Genomic DNA, 16,741 nt, shown 5'->3' with positions numbered 1-16,741 from the left:
TTTTGTTTTAATAATTAATTTTTCATTCAGTTCATTTTATATATTGTGAATTTTAGTCTAAAAAGTTTTGTTCTTTTTTTACATGCTCCTGCCCCCTGCTATGCCTGCCCCTATTTATTTATTTATTTATTTTTTTTTTTTGTAATTGTTGTAAAAGGAAAGGAAAACTCTAGTTTTTCATCAGTAGAATTGCTGTAGAAGTTACAATTGATTTTATTTTAATGCTAGTAGTTTTTGATATATATGAGCACAGAGGGTGTAGCTAACTTAGGTTGTGGTTTATTTGGAAACAAAAAAGAAAAATTGCTTACAAATGGTCAAAATTTAAAAACCAAGTCAGCCAATTTTAGCTTGTGATATTGAGAGGTGTCAAGTCTCCTTCTGCTGATCTGATTGTTTAAAGGGGTTCTGTTTCCCCACTGATGTTCTTATATCAAGACCGTGGAACATGTCACAAGTGTGCAGATCAAATGCCATCATTTGAATGAAGACCAAGTCGAGCTCGGGCTTTTTAAAAGAAAAAAAAAGTGGTCTCCATGTATGACAAAAATCAAGCATGATTTCGAAGCATTCTTCCTCTCATGTTAGGATATCTGGATAAGCAGCTGACTTTCAGACTTCTATTCGGAATTTTCATGATGGTGAGCAACAACTGTATTTAACAAATGCTATGGAAGAATAGATTTTCTCTTGTTCCCTTACAACAAGAATGTACACAAACATACACACACTCTTATTAGATAAATTAAGTTCATAACCACTGGATCCAAACATGTTTATTCTGTTGCATCTATCAATACAATATGCTTAAACTTGAATCCTGGGTGCAGGGGAATAAATCTTTGCATAAAGATTTCAAAGCATTTAGCTTTAAATGTCATATACAGAGCATAATGACATGCTTTATTGGGTTTGGATGGAAGTGCCAACACATTAGCAGTTATATGAATGCTAAGTACTGCTCTAGTTTCCTTTCTGATAGTTTATGCAATAAAATAAGTTTGAAATGTTATAGGTGGATTTTAGGTGGTTCGAATATATAGTCATTTTGTTCATGGAAGATTTGGGGCCACCTCGTGCATTCAGAGAAGTTTCTGAGAAATTGCCTTCCAATTATTTTGTTTCTTCCTGCCAACGCAAAATTTTTTATTCCTGTTGTTAGAATAGTGAAACTTAATGGTACTTGCCTTTAAATTTTCAACTTGCAATATATGACCATCCTGTTGGTGCATTCTTACTCTCTGTAAATTTGCATCATAATTCACATAAATGTATATGCATGATCAAGTATGTGAAATTGGTGATTCCTCAATGCTTTTGGTTGATCTTGCCATAGTTGTGTACTTTATGCAGAGATCCATTGCTTTGTTTAGGTGAAAATGGCAAACATTTTATTTACAAGCTATATAGCTGAAACACTCCCGACAATATAGTCATTAAATATACTATTTTGTTAGCTAATATATTATAGTCCAATTTATTGCAGGAATCTGCAATACCTACCTGCTCATCAAACATGGAGACGATTTTCTCACCATTACCAGACTCGATCAATACATGAAACCTCAGGATCATTCTGTTGAGCATTAGTCATTGCCTTTGAACCACTGTCTTCAATCTTTGGAAACGAATCTCTCATTATTAGCTGCAAAGAGTGAATAGCGTTAAGTTCCGAAACCTCCCAAGGCAAACTTCTGCTTTTAGCCACCTCAAGAAAAGCTTGGAATGAAGTTCTCGGGTGCATTCTTCCTCCATCATCTTTATCCTCTGGATGATGCTTAGCTCCTCCGCATTTGACTTCCTTTGCCATGTGAGACCTGAACCAGAATAAGAAAACTTTTGAAGCAATTCGTGCCGTAGCCATGCCACAAACAACATCACCCATTAAAGCTGCACCAGGGTATCCTCATTGGTCAGACTGTCGGTGCTTAGCCCTGTGGAGTCCCCATGATGATTCAACAGCCACTCTGCAATATCATTCGGTTGGAGTTACATCTAGCAGCCAACATTTCTCACGATAATACAATGCAGCCCATCACATTTCACAAGATCCATGATAGTAGGAAATTGAGTGACAACCCGAAGAGGGCCATCCTGGAGAAGAAGGTCACAACCCCAAGAGGGCTCTGTTTTAACACTTCAACTTTTTCTCTGCTATACGTGATGCCAGTTGAAACTCCATGTTGAGCTGCAAACCAAATGCCTGCATAAAAAATTCACATGCATAGCGAAGCGGGAATGGAACATAACGTCGAGAAGTGTGGTGGCACATTATCAAACTCCATACCTCCATCAGTCCATCCAGTTATTGGGATTGATGACAATTGCCATAACCAATGAGGCAATAGAGCCCATGTTAGACATGTACTGCATATGGCATCCGTGAGGGGAACAAAGGGTTGAATTGACCAAGAGAAGAGGCTGACTTAATTCTTCACTTTGAATGACCCTAACCGGATTGGCATTGCAATCACAGATCATCCTAACGCGATTCTGCTTGAACAAGAAACGAGCGGCTTGGGGGATATCTGTTGCTGGATGATGCATTCCCAGGTAGGCTTCTAAATCAAACCTCCTAATTTCTGACACAACTTCACCATGTTGATCTTCCTGAAACTTATAAGGCATAACCCTGTCATACCCGGTAAGCCTCTGAACAGCATGCACCACAGTATCACACAGAACACCAATATCTCCCCCAGGAAGTGATTGCATACTAGAAATCGCCTGAACAGCGAGTTTCTGTGACTGAGCCGCACCTGCGGGTGAAAATGCAGGATCACCCGACAAGGCCGGATCCAAATCAATCACAATTCCACATGAATTCGGTGGAGTATAGCATGCATAAAATGGCTACCGGGCACTCCTAGTATGGACCCAAAACGGATTTAACAGCGAAAGTTCCTTAGATGCAACAGCTTTGGCCAATGAATTCCCCGAAGAAGGGGTAAAAAGGGTTTTGGTATCTACTCCTATCAGACTAATCTGGTTTGATGACCCAGATTCATTGTTCAAACCCAGCAAATTAAAGCAATTTTCACTATAACCTATTATTTTGAAACTGGGTTCTTCAATAACAATCAAACAACCCAAGGTTTGGACAAGACCACCTCTCATAATTTTAGACAGATAAGCAACAATTTCCTCATCAGGGGCATTGGCATTTTCAGGTGTATTTACAACTGATCTAGAGTAGTTAAAAGCCTAAAGGACTTACCTGACTGGTCACTCTTCAAATTCAGCCTAAAGGACTTACCTGACTGGGTTCTTCAATAACATCCGCATTGTACAGAGCTATGGCTTTGTTCTTCTGGTTGCAGGAGTTGTTGGGGTTCATGTTTCTTGCAGCTGGTGATAACAAAGGCGGTAGTGATGTTGGTGTTGGTGGGTTTCTGTCTCCCCTTGTTTCTTGCAGCTGGTGACAACAAAGGCGGTAGTGGTGTTGGTGTTGGTGGGTTTCTCTCCCCCCTTGTTTGTTGCAGATGGTGATAACGAAGGTGGTAGTGATGTTGATGTTGGTGGGTTTCTCTCTGCTTTTTTCTTGCAGCTGGTGACAACAAAGGCGGTAGATGTTGGTGGGTTTCTCTCTATCCTTGTTTGTTGCTTAGCTGGTGATAACAAAGGCCGTAGTGATGTTGGTGTTGGTGTTGGTGGGTTTCTGTTTTCCCTGGTTTTTTGCAGCTGGCGACAAAGGCGGTAGTGATGTGTTCGTGAGTTTCTGTCTCCCCTTGTTTCTTGCAGCTGGCGACAAAGGCGGTAGTGATGTGGGTTTCTCTCTCCCCTTGTTTGTTGCAGCTGGTGATAACGAAGGCAATAGTGATGTTGACGTTGGTGGGTTTCTCTCTGGGTTCCTCTCTCTTGCAGCTGGTGACAACAAAGGTGGTAGTGATGTCGTTGGTGGTGGGTTTGTCTCTCTCCTTGTTTGTTGCGCAGCTGGTGATAACAAAGGTGGCACTGATGTTGGTGTTGGTGGGTTTCTCTCTCCCCTTGTTTCTTGCAGCTGGTAACAACAAAGGCGGTAGTGATGTTGGTGTTGGTGTGTTTCTCTCTCCCCTTGTTTCTTGCAGCTGGTAACAACAAAGGCGGTAGCGATGTTGGTGTTGGTGTGTTTCTCTCTCCCCTTGTTTGTTGCAGCTGGTGATAACGAAGGTGGTAGTGATGTTGATGTTGGTCGATTTCTCTCTCTGCTTGTTTCTTGCAGCTGGTGACAACAGAGGCGGTAGTGATATTGGAGTCGGTGGGTTTTTCTCTCCTTGTTTGTTGTGCAGCCGGTGATAACAAAGGGGTAGTAATATTGGTGTCGGTGGGTTTCTCTCTCCCCTTGTTTCTTGCAGCTGGTGATAACAAAGACGGAGATCTGGATGTGATGATGCTTATGTTCACCTTGTTTTCTGAGTCTTTTTATTATTATTATTTATCTTGTAGCCTTGTAGGCATGTTCGCATTGAAAAAAATGGCCTCCGCCTTCACAATGCTTATCTTCAATAATAAAGTATGAGGCTTTGATGGAATTTTTGGGAGTGTTAATTGTATTTAATTCTGTTGGTGCTATCTTTTTGTCTGTTTTGCAATTTCCATCTCTATCCAAACAGATCAAAGAGATAAGGCTTTTTTTTTTTTTGATTTTTTAAGCTACTGAATATATATATATATATATATATATAAAAGAGAATAATTGCATGATGGCCCATTTGGTCAAACAGTCCATTGGACTGTGAGAACAAGTCCAAGAGTAGGCCAACAAGAGAGAAGCCCAGAGAAGTTGCTAAACTCCTACATAACGGTTTTGATTGACCGATAATGGGTGGTTGTTAGAGCACGATTCCGATGTGAAGCCTAAGCAAAATGTAGATAATTGCCGGTATGGGTCACAGTCCGGCTGTTTCGGAGGAGGACGACAGCAAGAAGGAGACAGGTTTCAGTCAGATAGGATTCGCCTTGATGTAGAACAATCATGTAGGAAGCCCAATTTCAAGATTGACGAGCCTGGAGCAAATTTTTTGAAGAACGATCCTGTGTGTAGATTTCTTCTTCTTAAAGATCCGTTCATTGTGTTCTTCCCAAGTGTGGTAGACCATAGCTGAGAAGCAAACCTTGCGAAGTAGATTCATAGTAGATTTTCTCTTCATTTGGTTACTGATCCAAGGAATTAAGGTTTCCCAGCTTGTGATTGAAGTATGAAAATTGCATTTGTCTTTGATGAACCTCCAAATTGGGGATATAAAAATACAATTGATGAACAAATGCTCATGCCATTCAGGATTGTTTTGGCACAGGGCACAAAGATTGTGATGTTTTGCCATCAATTTGTTATCCAGTGTATGTGGTCTGGATTGCACTGCCAACCATAAATTGAACTTCATACGAGGTATTGTAGGGGAAAGCCACACCAGATTAAACCAAGGAACTGGTTTAGAGTTTGCTGCAAGATACAATGACGTATGCTTCAAGCTGAATAGCCCAAAGGATGATGCAATCCATAGTTTTGTGTGAAAACTTGATGAACATGGTGGTTGTAGAAAGAAGCTCGGGAATAGCAGATGTCAAAAAAGAAGGAAAGGACCAAGATGAATTGGTTATGAAATTATCAACTGTGATTCCATCGTTGAGTCCAGCATCAGTAAAGATTGTGATTGGAAATCTTGTGCACAATGGACCACCTGGAACCAATTGTCCCACCATAAGAGTAAGGTTGTTAAAGGTCAAATTCGTTCAGTCTCTCTGGGACAAACTAAAGAAATTTGAGATTTTTTTTCTTTTTTTCTACTACATGGGCTAAAAATACACCCATATAGTATATGACCACATTATGGTTCGAGGATATAGAGGTTTTTCTAATTGGGCTAGATGTGGTTGTTTCTATGTCGAATGCATACATAACCAGTAATGCAATTCGGGCTTAGCAAGCTTTTCTATCATTTTTCACAATAAATTAAAACATACAGTGGATGAGTAATTTGTGCGTTTGAGTCAAAATAATAATAATAATAAACACATCAACTAGATTTTGTGTGGTACCAGAGAGATAATATATATATATATATATATAAACAAGAACTACTGGGCATTCAAACAATAGGCGGCAAATCGAATAATTGGCCATTCCTACAACCCACATGCGTCTTAATAAGAGATATTATAATTTAAATTAACTTACACTTTTCATATGTTATCACTTTAATTCATTTAATCATATATATAATTTCACCTTGAAATGGTAAAACTATAAGAAACCTTTTAGGCGTCGTAAGATTGAAATTTACCATTAAAAAAAATGGTGGGCCCGAAAAGTTTCTTAATACCATTTCCGCAATCCCAACCTTGTTATTCCCCGATCCAGTCTGCTCCACTTGGATGGCAAAATGGTGGGCCCTAAATAGTGGACCGAGGAATGGGTCGTCAGAATGTCAGATTTGGCGATCAAGCCCAGGATCGCATGTGGTTTTCGGGGAATTGTGAACGGGGAATTCTGAAGAAAAGCGTGTGAGATAATACTTGCAATGCACAGAGTACATGCTTGCATTGTACTAATAACAAATGAAACACAATTATGAAGTTAAAAGAATCAGTTACCATGAAGGTGCTTGCTGGCTTAACTAGTAAAATATGTCTTGTGTGTTTGTGCGTGTGTATAGAGGAAATGCTGTCAGCTTTTACATATCATAGTTCTCCTAAGAAGCACGGACAAATTCATAAAAATTAGGACACAGACACGGCGAATAGTATATATATATATATATATATATATATATATATATATGTGTGATGTAATACTTTAAAAATTACTGAGTGTTACTATTTTTCATCAAACTCACAATGAAAAAAAAACACAAATCATAACTCATAACTAATAAATTATAAAAGAACAATGTTGCAGAGTTATAAAACCAAATAAAAAACAAGACATTAGAATAATAACTAATAACATTTAATTATCATTGCAACTTTACTCCAAATACAAAAAGCATAGATAAAAAGGACTATTAACATTCATGACTGTTTAACATTTAGGACTTTACTGTTAGCACTTAACATTCACAAAAACCTAAAGGCCAGTCCCCAAAAAAGATACAAAAACAAGTCAGTGTACTATCATCTATTCCCATACATCATTTGACCTTGGACTTTTACCATTTACAATACTAAAAGGGTAGTACAAAACAAAAAAAACGAACATATCAGCATTCAAAAAAAAAAAAAAAAATTCCAGAAGTGTCCGTGCCGTGTCTGTGTCCGTGTCCGCGGAGTGTCCATGCCGTGTCCGCTGAGTGTCCGTGTCGTGTCCGAAAATTTTTAAAAAATAAAAAATTCCAGAAATGTTTTTTGGCGTGTCCGACACTGTGTCGGGGCGTGTAAACGCGTGTCCATGTCCTACACGTGTCGGACACGGATTATTCGCCCATTTTGGAGTGTCCGTGCTTCCTAGTAGTTCCCTATGAACTTGTTGAGAAGGCACATACACCACAGTAAATTTACAAGTCCAGTTCACCAATTAGTAAAAACATTCACTCTCTAAGTAAACAAAAATAAAAACAAAAACAAATGTAGGTTTCTTTTTACATTGTTCAAGTAAATATTTACATATTCACACATGCAACTTAACACAAAGTTGGTCATAATATACAAGGAAAGGGATTGAACCACAAAACGCAAGGCATACTACATAAAACTAACCTGCACATGAGGAAGGATATTTTACAACCACCAAAATTTTGATTTACCAGGATATCCTTATGGGATTTCGAGCACGATAAACAGTTCTGTGTAGGACAAGTTACTTGAAACAGACGGATAACATCAAGATAAAAGTTCTGGATAAGAAGTTAGGTCATTCTGCTTGCATTCGCCTGTCTTGATTCCCTTGTTTGAAGTTCAAGTTCTACAATAAAGTAACATTTTTGATCCTCTCTGACGCAGCGGACGTGACCATTCATCCTATTGAGAAGTTTTAGGGACAGACTTAGGCAAAGTCCTTCCTTTGTGGTCCACTGTTTTTCAACTTCAAACATCTCTCTGATGAGAGCAGAAGGAAGACCTTGTCCCAAGTGAGCAATTCTACAATAATGAAAAAGAAAAAGAAAATATTAATCAAAAGAGCTATCAGCCGTGCTTTTGTTCTACCATGTTCATAACAAGATTGAAGGCAAAACTTATAATGAGAAATGTCAACAGCTCATGAAGTGATCTGTGCAGGTTTTGGTGTATAGAAAGAGAGGATGCTAGTTTTGCAGGCTTCAGAGGATGCATGGGTGCTTCAGGGAAGCTTCACTTAGTAAAGTGAATTTGTGATGTCCAGAGCTAAAGAAGCATGAGCTCATAAAAATAGGAAATGCACCTACATGAGCAAGATGGATGTCAGAGCAGCCATTGTAAAGATTCTGAAGTCCAGAGCGTCTCAGAGTGCATATAAAATGTGTGCGTGTGTGTGTGTGTGTGTGTGTGTGTGTGTATATATATATATATTTTCTGGAAGTTATATAAAGTGTATATTCATGCGTACATGTATATCAAATTATGCCTTGATATGAACAATTATGCTTACATGTGCAATATTTATATTATTTAGTGAAAATGCTACATACACTTATAATTCCAAAATGATACTCCGTATTTATTAACCTCATCTTCCAAGCAATGCAAATGCTCATATGTAATTCAAATGCATGCTCGTATTACAGTGTATCCCTCATTCACTCTTATGGTGAATAACTGAATACTATCTAATATTTTTCAAAAAGTTTAATTAGTTAGGACTCAACAAACCTAGAAGTCCTCGATTGCAATAATTTGAAAGACTTGTATTAGGAACTTTAACTATTTTTAGTTGGATTAAAAAAAAAAAAAAATGAGAGAATTGTGCTTTTTACAATATGGGACTTTTATAGGGGGTATATTCATGATTTTCATGTGAGGCAGTTTCAGAATTTAAAAAAAAGGGGGGGGGGGGGGGGGGGGGGGGGGGGGGGGGGGTGGGGTGGGTTCGGGTGGGGGTTTAAATTTCAGATTATGGCTAGCTATCATTAACTTTAACAAAATAGCTATACCACGATCAATAAATCTCAATTTATTTATTTTATTTCATTATCCGGATAAAGTCCACATTCAGAAGATGAACATATTTAATATCCAAGGTACCTGAACTGCAAATGAACAAACTCATTCCCATCAGCTTCGAACCAGGTGACACGTTGAATTCTACCCAGCCATCTGGAGGTGTATGATTCACTATATTAAGCAGGAAATCTGACATTAGTAACTGAAGTCTCATCTGGTCACCAAGTAGAGAAAGTTTTCTAATCTCTTCGGGGATCTCATGAAATAGTTGTAGATTTCTTTCCTTCAACAATATTATTACTTGACTAACAATGGCATCTATTACATTCCCGAGGAGAAACTCCTGCATTTTCAGATCCACCTTCCTGCTAGAACCAAAACATAGAGTAATACATGCTCAGATGTGTTGCAAAATAGCTTCAATGGTGTAATATAAGCTAAAATATATCGTGATCTAGTAGTGTTATTATGATATTAATGATTTGAACTCGGAAAAAATGATGTTAAGCAGAAAGTAGACCAAAAGGGAAAAAACTTACCCTTCCTCTATCCTTCCTAAATCCAAATTCTCAAGGATTGAAATTATCTGTCTTTCACACGCATCACTAGTCTCAAGAAATTGCTTCTGATGTTCTGAAGTAGCTGTACTTTCCAAGAGTCTGTGGATGAACCGAATACCATTTAGTGGATTTTTCATCTCTTGTCGAATATAAGCCAACTCTTTATGTTTCAAAAGTAACTCTCCGTCTTCTTGTCTGTTTCCTAAGGCATCCTGCAGGCCAGGCACCACAGGCTTCAAGAAGCAGAAACACCCAATTGCGTTCCCACTTTCATCGGTTCTCTTATTCGCCATTAGCATGACTTCCACTAATTTTCCATTCCTATCAAAAAACCCAAATGGGAACATGTCTGTATCATGACCACAAATCCCTCAATAGAGAAGAATGGTGAATTGAGTGAGTGCCTCTTGATTTTTCAGCCGACAGAAACCTCCAAAAATTTCCCCAGGAAGCATTTTCCCAACAGTCTCATGTCTCATCCAACCAGTTAGCTTTTCCATGGCTGCATTCCATTCAGAACAGTGGCCATGCTCGTCTGAAGCAAAAATTGGAGGTATTAGTGGGCTAAGACTTTGTATGATAGCTTTATAATCCCCTTGCAAACGAGTGAATTTATCCATTACAATGTTTTCAGACGTGATGTCTTCACCCACAAAGCACACCCCAACAATGTTGTTCGTGTAGTCCCTACTTGTGCAAGAATTGGCCACAATGTGTACAACTGAGCTCTGCTGCTCCAAGCCAGACTTCCGTATTTTTATTTTAAAATTTTTTTCCTCCTGACCAGTGGATTGAATACAACTAAATTAAAAACTACATTGTCAGAGAAAATATCAAAGGAAAACTGGAAGTTTGAGTTCTCTGCATAATTCATTGAATGTTATTAAAAGATGACAACAGATCATGGAGTAAATGTGTCATTTCCTTAAACCATTCAAAGTGATAGTCATTGGTACATCTAATATTTTGCAGTATCTGCTGTGAACTTATTCCATGGTACCAATAAAGTTTCACTACTTCTGAAAAACTTGTACAAAGTTAACCATTAAAGAGGAAGCGTGAATTAGATGGTGTTCTAGGTGAGAGTCTTGACCAAGCTAGGTAATGACAAATGAGAATCTTGATCAATTATGTAGTCGGTGGGTTGGATAAGCTCAGACAACCCTGCTAGAAATTGAATATAAAATATCATACGAACATGAAAATAGAGATTAATATACCTAGCAAAGCTCTGAAAATAAGGTTTTCAACAACACCACGCGAGTCCTCGTGAATGACTTCATTCACCAGGGACTTCCCCATTGCTTCGCTAGCTTGTAATCCCATCAATTCAGCAATTTTTGAGTTCCATCCATTGATGGAACCAGATGAATCAACCCCAAAAATAGGAACTGTTGCTGTCTCAATTAATCTGAGCATTTCATCTTTAACGGAACAAAGTTCATCCATCCGCTGCACCTCAGGATCATTTGGTTTAATCTTTTGAAACGAATCTCTAATTATTAGCTGCAAAGAGTGAAGGGCATTAATTTCCGAAACCTCCCAAGGCAAACTTCTGCTTTTAGCCAACTCAAGAAAAGTTTGGAATGAATTTCTCGGGTGCATTCTTGCTCCGTCATCTTTATCCTCTGGATGATGCTTAGCTCCTCCCCATTTGACTTCCTTTGCTGTGTGAGACCTGAACCAAAATAAGAAATCTTTTGGCGTAATTCGTGCCATAGCCATGCCACAAACAGCTCACCCAGTAAATCTGCACCGGGGTAACCTGCATTGGTCAGATTGTCACTGCTTAGTCCTGTGGAGTCCCCATGATGATTCAACAGCCACTCTCCAATATCTTTTATCTGTGATTCAGTTGGGGTTACACCTAGCAGCCAACATTTCTCACGATAATACAATGCAGCCCCATCACATTTGACAAGATCCATGATAGTAGGATCACGAGTCACAACCCCAAGAGGGGCATCCCGGAGAAGCAGGTCGCATAATAAGGTTTGTGTCTGAAGAATCTTTTTCTCTGCTATCTGTGATGCCAGTTGAAGCTCCAAGTTGAGCTGCAAACCAAATGCCTGCATGAAAAAATCACAAGCATAGCGAAGCGGGAATGGAACATAACGTGGAGAGGAGTGGTGGCACACTAGCAAACCCCATAGCTGCATCGAGTTATTGCGATTAATAACAACTGCCATAACAAATGAGGCAATAGAGCCCATGTTAGACATGTACTGCATATGGCATTCGTGGGGGCAACGAAGAGTTGAATTGACCAAGACAAGAGGCTGACTTAATTCTTCACTTTGAAGGACCCTAACCGGATTGGCATTGCAATCATAGATCATCCTGACGCGATTCTGCCTGAACAAGAAACGAGCGGCTTGGGGGATATCTGTTGCTGGATAATGCAATCCCAGGTAGGCTTCTAAATCAGACCTTCTAATTTCTCAAACAACTTCACCATGTTGATCTTCATGAAACTTATAAAGCATAACCCTGTCATTCCCAGTAAGCCTCTGAACTGCATGCACCACAGTATCACACAGAACACCAATATCTCCCCCAGGAAGTGATTGCATACTAGAAATGGCCTGAACGGCCAGTTTATGTGACTGAACTGCACCGGCCAGTGAAAATTCAGGGTCACCCGACAAGGCCGGTTCCAAATCAATCACAATTCCCACATCAATTTGGTGGAGTATAGCATAAAATGGTTTTTGGGCACTCTTAGTATGGACCCGAACCGGATTGAACAGCGAAAGTTCCTCTGACGCAACAGTTTTGGCCAATGAATTCCCCGAAGAAGGGGTAAAAAGGGTTTTAGCATCTTCTCCTATCAGACTATTTTGCCTTGATGACACAGACTCATTAATCAAACCCAGCAAATCAAAGCAATTTTCACTATAACCTATGATTTTGAGACTGGGTTCTTCAATAACAATCAAACAACCAAAGGGTTGGACAAGACCACCCCTCTGAATTTTAGACAGATAAGCAACAATTTCCTCATCTGGGACATTTTCAGGACCATTTACAACTGACCTCGAGTAGTTAAAGGACTTACCTGACCCATCAGACTCTTCAAATTCAGCCAAAAGCCTTGCATCTGCGTTGCACAGAGCTATGGCTTTGTTCTTCTGGTTGTCGTTGTTCTTGGGGTTCATGATTCTTGGAGTTGGTGATAAAACAAAGGCGGTAGTGATGTTGATGTTGGTGGGTTTCTCTCTCTCTGATTTCTTTCTTTTTGATTATGGTTTTCCTCGTACTATGATAAGTATGTATGTATATATATATATATATATATATATAGCTGGGGATGTGTTTTTTCTCTGTTGCACCGAAAGACATAATGCATGGTTATGTTCCTGAGAACCATTCTTAGTTCTACAATTTAATTTAATTTTTTTAATTTTTAATTTTTAATTTTTAATTTTTAATTTTTTTAATGATAAACAAACACAATCACCTTATTTATTTATTTATTTTTATGGCCCAAAGGCCTTTTGATAGTTCTACAATCTTGGATACTACAAATATTAGAATTATAATATAATAAAATTTCATGATCTTTTAGATTTATGTAGAGATTGTGGGATGGCAGGGAGTGTTGAAGAGTCTATAAAACTTTAAAAAGGTTATATATATTTATAAAAAAGTACAAGATTATTTGGAAATTACGGAATTTTGTAGGTAAATCGTTATGGCTTTCCTCGGAAACTCGATTCAGTACTATGATACATATATAGCTGTGGATGTTTTGTCTCTGTTGCACCTAATAATGCCACTCTACATGATGTTTATGGTTGTCCGCTCCAATTCTTGTGAGATTATCTAGTTTTAATATTATTTTTAGCTGTTTTCTTTTAAATCTGACGGTTAACACAATACGTAGTAATATTGTTGATTTTAATCAATCATTCATTAAACACGTGTTAACTTCTATAATTTTTTTTTATTTTTAATAATTACAATAAGAAACACGCATTAATTTTGATCTTCCCCTTCCAAAAGTAAAATTACTGAATTTCAAATTTTTATATTGATAAAAAAAATTCTCCTTCCAAAAGTAAAATTACTAAATTACAAATTTTTATATTGATAAAAAAAATTATAAAGTATTATGGAGAAAATTAAAGATTCCATATGAGGACACCAAGTACGGCGCAGATCGGATACGGCCCACATGACACAAAATGGGCCAAGTAGGTGATCTTGATCCGAACCAACCAGTCTCAAGCTAGGCCCAAGATTGAACAGTGATGCTAAAGGCCTGCTAAAAGTAATCGAGCCCATGTCAAGGGAGGCCTGGAACATGGCCCAGCACGAGGAATTAGTTAGGAAACCTCTAGGACCATTGTAACAGTCTATCAACAGACTGAAAATAGATGGAAAGGGGGGAGATATGATTGAAGTGTAATAAAACTCTGTTAAAATTAAGAGAGCATTTTCTTGCATCTTCAATTGGCGCCGCATGTGGGAAGCGATGAGGATTGATTGACAATTGGTCAAAAGTGATTCAATCGCGAGTGATTCGTGACGAAGAAGCTGCATCAAGATCGGCAAAATCGTTATCTGTTTGGCTGAATTTCGATTCTGGTTGATTATGAGAGATTCGCGTTCGATCTACGCAGATCTGATCTGTGCTTGTTCAGTTGATCAACGCGATTGTGTTCTGTTTGGAAGAGTTAAACCTGACGAGTTCATGGTGGAATAAGTTCAGATTTGGCCTAGAAAGATCGGAATTCAACTGATTTGAGTCTAGATCTAGTGCGATTGCATTAGCGAAACCCAGATTTGATTAGAAATTTGCAGTTAATGACTTTGCTCCGATTAGGAATGATGATCAAAGGTGAGAGCTCAAATCCATTAGAGAATGGCCCGTAGTCGAAGCTCGATGAGTTAATGAGTGTAATCGAAGCACTAAGAAGAAATAATACAGAATTGCGAGCTGGAATTGAGCGTCGTGAGGCTCCTGCTATTCCAAGGCCACCTCCGGTAGGAGAAAGGGAGTTCTGCCATCCAATGTTGCTCATCACGATGATCCGGAAGGAAACAATAGTATGGATCTTTGTAATACCCCGATAATTTTAAAAGATTTATTAATTAGGATTAATTATTTTATTTTATTTTTTAAATGATTTATTTTATTTTATTGAGTGCTAGATTAATTATCTTATTTTAATTAAGTTATATTTCGTGATTATGTATGATGATTGATTATTTGTGTGGTTGATTATTAATTGAATTATTGGTGTGTTGATTTTATTGGTATTATATGACTTAGTTGTAAATTCTTGTTTGTTTATGTGCTTCATGTAATTAGTTATTTTAATTTCTGTATTTAATTAATTATCTTATTTATTTAAATTAATTGGATTGGGCTTAAGGAAAGTTGGACCAAAAGATGTGGTCTTGGGCTTGTATGAAACCTTATTGGGTTAATTAATGAAGGTCCGTGGTTATTTAATTATTTAAATGATCACTTTTGTATCAATTATATATATATATATATATATATATAATTATATATAAATATAATTAATTAATAATTGTTATGGAAAGATATATATATAGATATATATTTATTGATATTTATAAGTATATATGATTTAATTAACTAATGAGTTAATTATGGAAGGAATATATATTTATATATAATATATGTTTATAGATATAAATTATTTAAAGGTTATTATTTTAATTCATAATACTAGTTGGAATAGGATTTGGAATTTAAGGTGTATAAAAATACACATAAAGCTTTAGGGTTAAGGGTTTTACACGTTAGAAAAATAAAATAGACAGAGAGAGAGGAAGAAGAAGGGCTGCTGACAAGGAGGAGGTCGGATCTGAAAAGGAGGACGTCGGAATTGGAAGAGATAATTAAAGCTTGAAGCGTCGATTTCGTTTCGAAACCTTCAGGCGAGTTTTCTCTATTTTTCCTCTTAGAACCTATAAGGATTTCATCTTAAGTATTAAGGCTCTAATTAGATTATTAATTTGGATTAATTAAAAGCATCAAGTTAATTTATTTTATTAAATCGTGTTTAGATATGATTATTTAAAAGTATGAATTATTATATATTTTTAATTCTGGATTATTGGATTTTATTTGTATATGTAGATGTTGGATATATATATTAAAATCAATGTATAGGTGGAACTGTGACCTAAGGGGATTAATTTTGGTTTTTATATTTTTTGGAATTTTTCTGTACTTTTCAGAATATTTTTAGAATTTGTTTTGTAATTTTTTTTTATATTCTGGAATTTATTTTAGAATTATTTTTATTAAATTTTAAATTAATTTTATGCACTCTGTGTGAATCGGCGCATAAATCAGGAGATGGGTGATTCGAGGTATGATCTAGTGTGGTAGAATGCATAGTAAAAGGTTACATCACTGATCTAGGCCATTGGAATAGTTTAAATATAAGTGGAATGATTCGGTGCATTACGGTGTACATAAAAGAGTGCGCATGTGAATCTGGACCATGGATTAAGTTTGGTCAACAGAAGATTTATCTGGTGTGGGTGCATACATGTGAGCTCAAGTGAGCTAATCTGGTGTGGGTGCGTTTGTGTGAGCTCAAGTGAGCTAATTAAGTGTGGGCGCGCTCACAGTAGTGTTTGAGCTTAGCCAATTATTTTGTCTGTTTGTGACATAAAATTAAAACGGTCATAACTTAGTCATCTTAAATCGAAATTGGGTCATTCTTGAGCTCAAATTCAAGGATTTTTCGCCCTCTTTCCAATGGTACCAATTTCATTATCAGATTCTTATCCTAATAAGAGATATTTACGTTTTAGTGAGACGGTGTCGGAAAACTATTTAAACCGGTATGGAGTATTTAAAGGAAACTATTTCTGACATATTTAGTTGCACTAATTTGGGTAAATATAATAAATTAATAATTTGTTATGGAAGGAAGTGTATATATATATATATATATATAATTATTTATATATGTGTATATATAGTTTAATTTGTCTATGAGTTGTATGGAAGGATGAATATATATATATATATATATATATATATATATATATATATATGTATGTATGTATGTATGTATATTGATTTTAAATAATCAAGGATTATTAAAGAAGGTGTTAAACACATATATACATTA

At 37.0% G+C, this 16,741-nt stretch overlaps 2 pseudogenes; both read right to left on the bottom strand.

Moving 5' to 3' along the window:
• Nucleotides 1–1,321: 1,321 nt before the first annotated feature.
• Nucleotides 1,322–3,117, bottom strand: LOC132314397 (phytochrome E-like; annotated as a pseudogene).
• Nucleotides 3,118–7,595: 4,478 nt separating this feature from the next.
• On the bottom strand, nucleotides 7,596–12,863 carry LOC132314391 (phytochrome E-like; annotated as a pseudogene).
• Between the last annotated feature and the right edge of the window lie 3,878 nt (nucleotides 12,864–16,741).

This window comes from Cornus florida, unplaced genomic scaffold (genome assembly GCF_030987335.1).
Source record: "Cornus florida cultivar Cherokee Brave unplaced genomic scaffold, ASM3098733v1 CherokeeBrave_3.0.0_Hap2_Chr01, whole genome shotgun sequence".
Classification (NCBI taxonomy): Eukaryota; Viridiplantae; Streptophyta; class Magnoliopsida; order Cornales; family Cornaceae; genus Cornus; species Cornus florida.
Note: the sequence above shows the minus strand (reverse complement) of the source record. Positions and strands in the feature narration are given on the sequence as shown.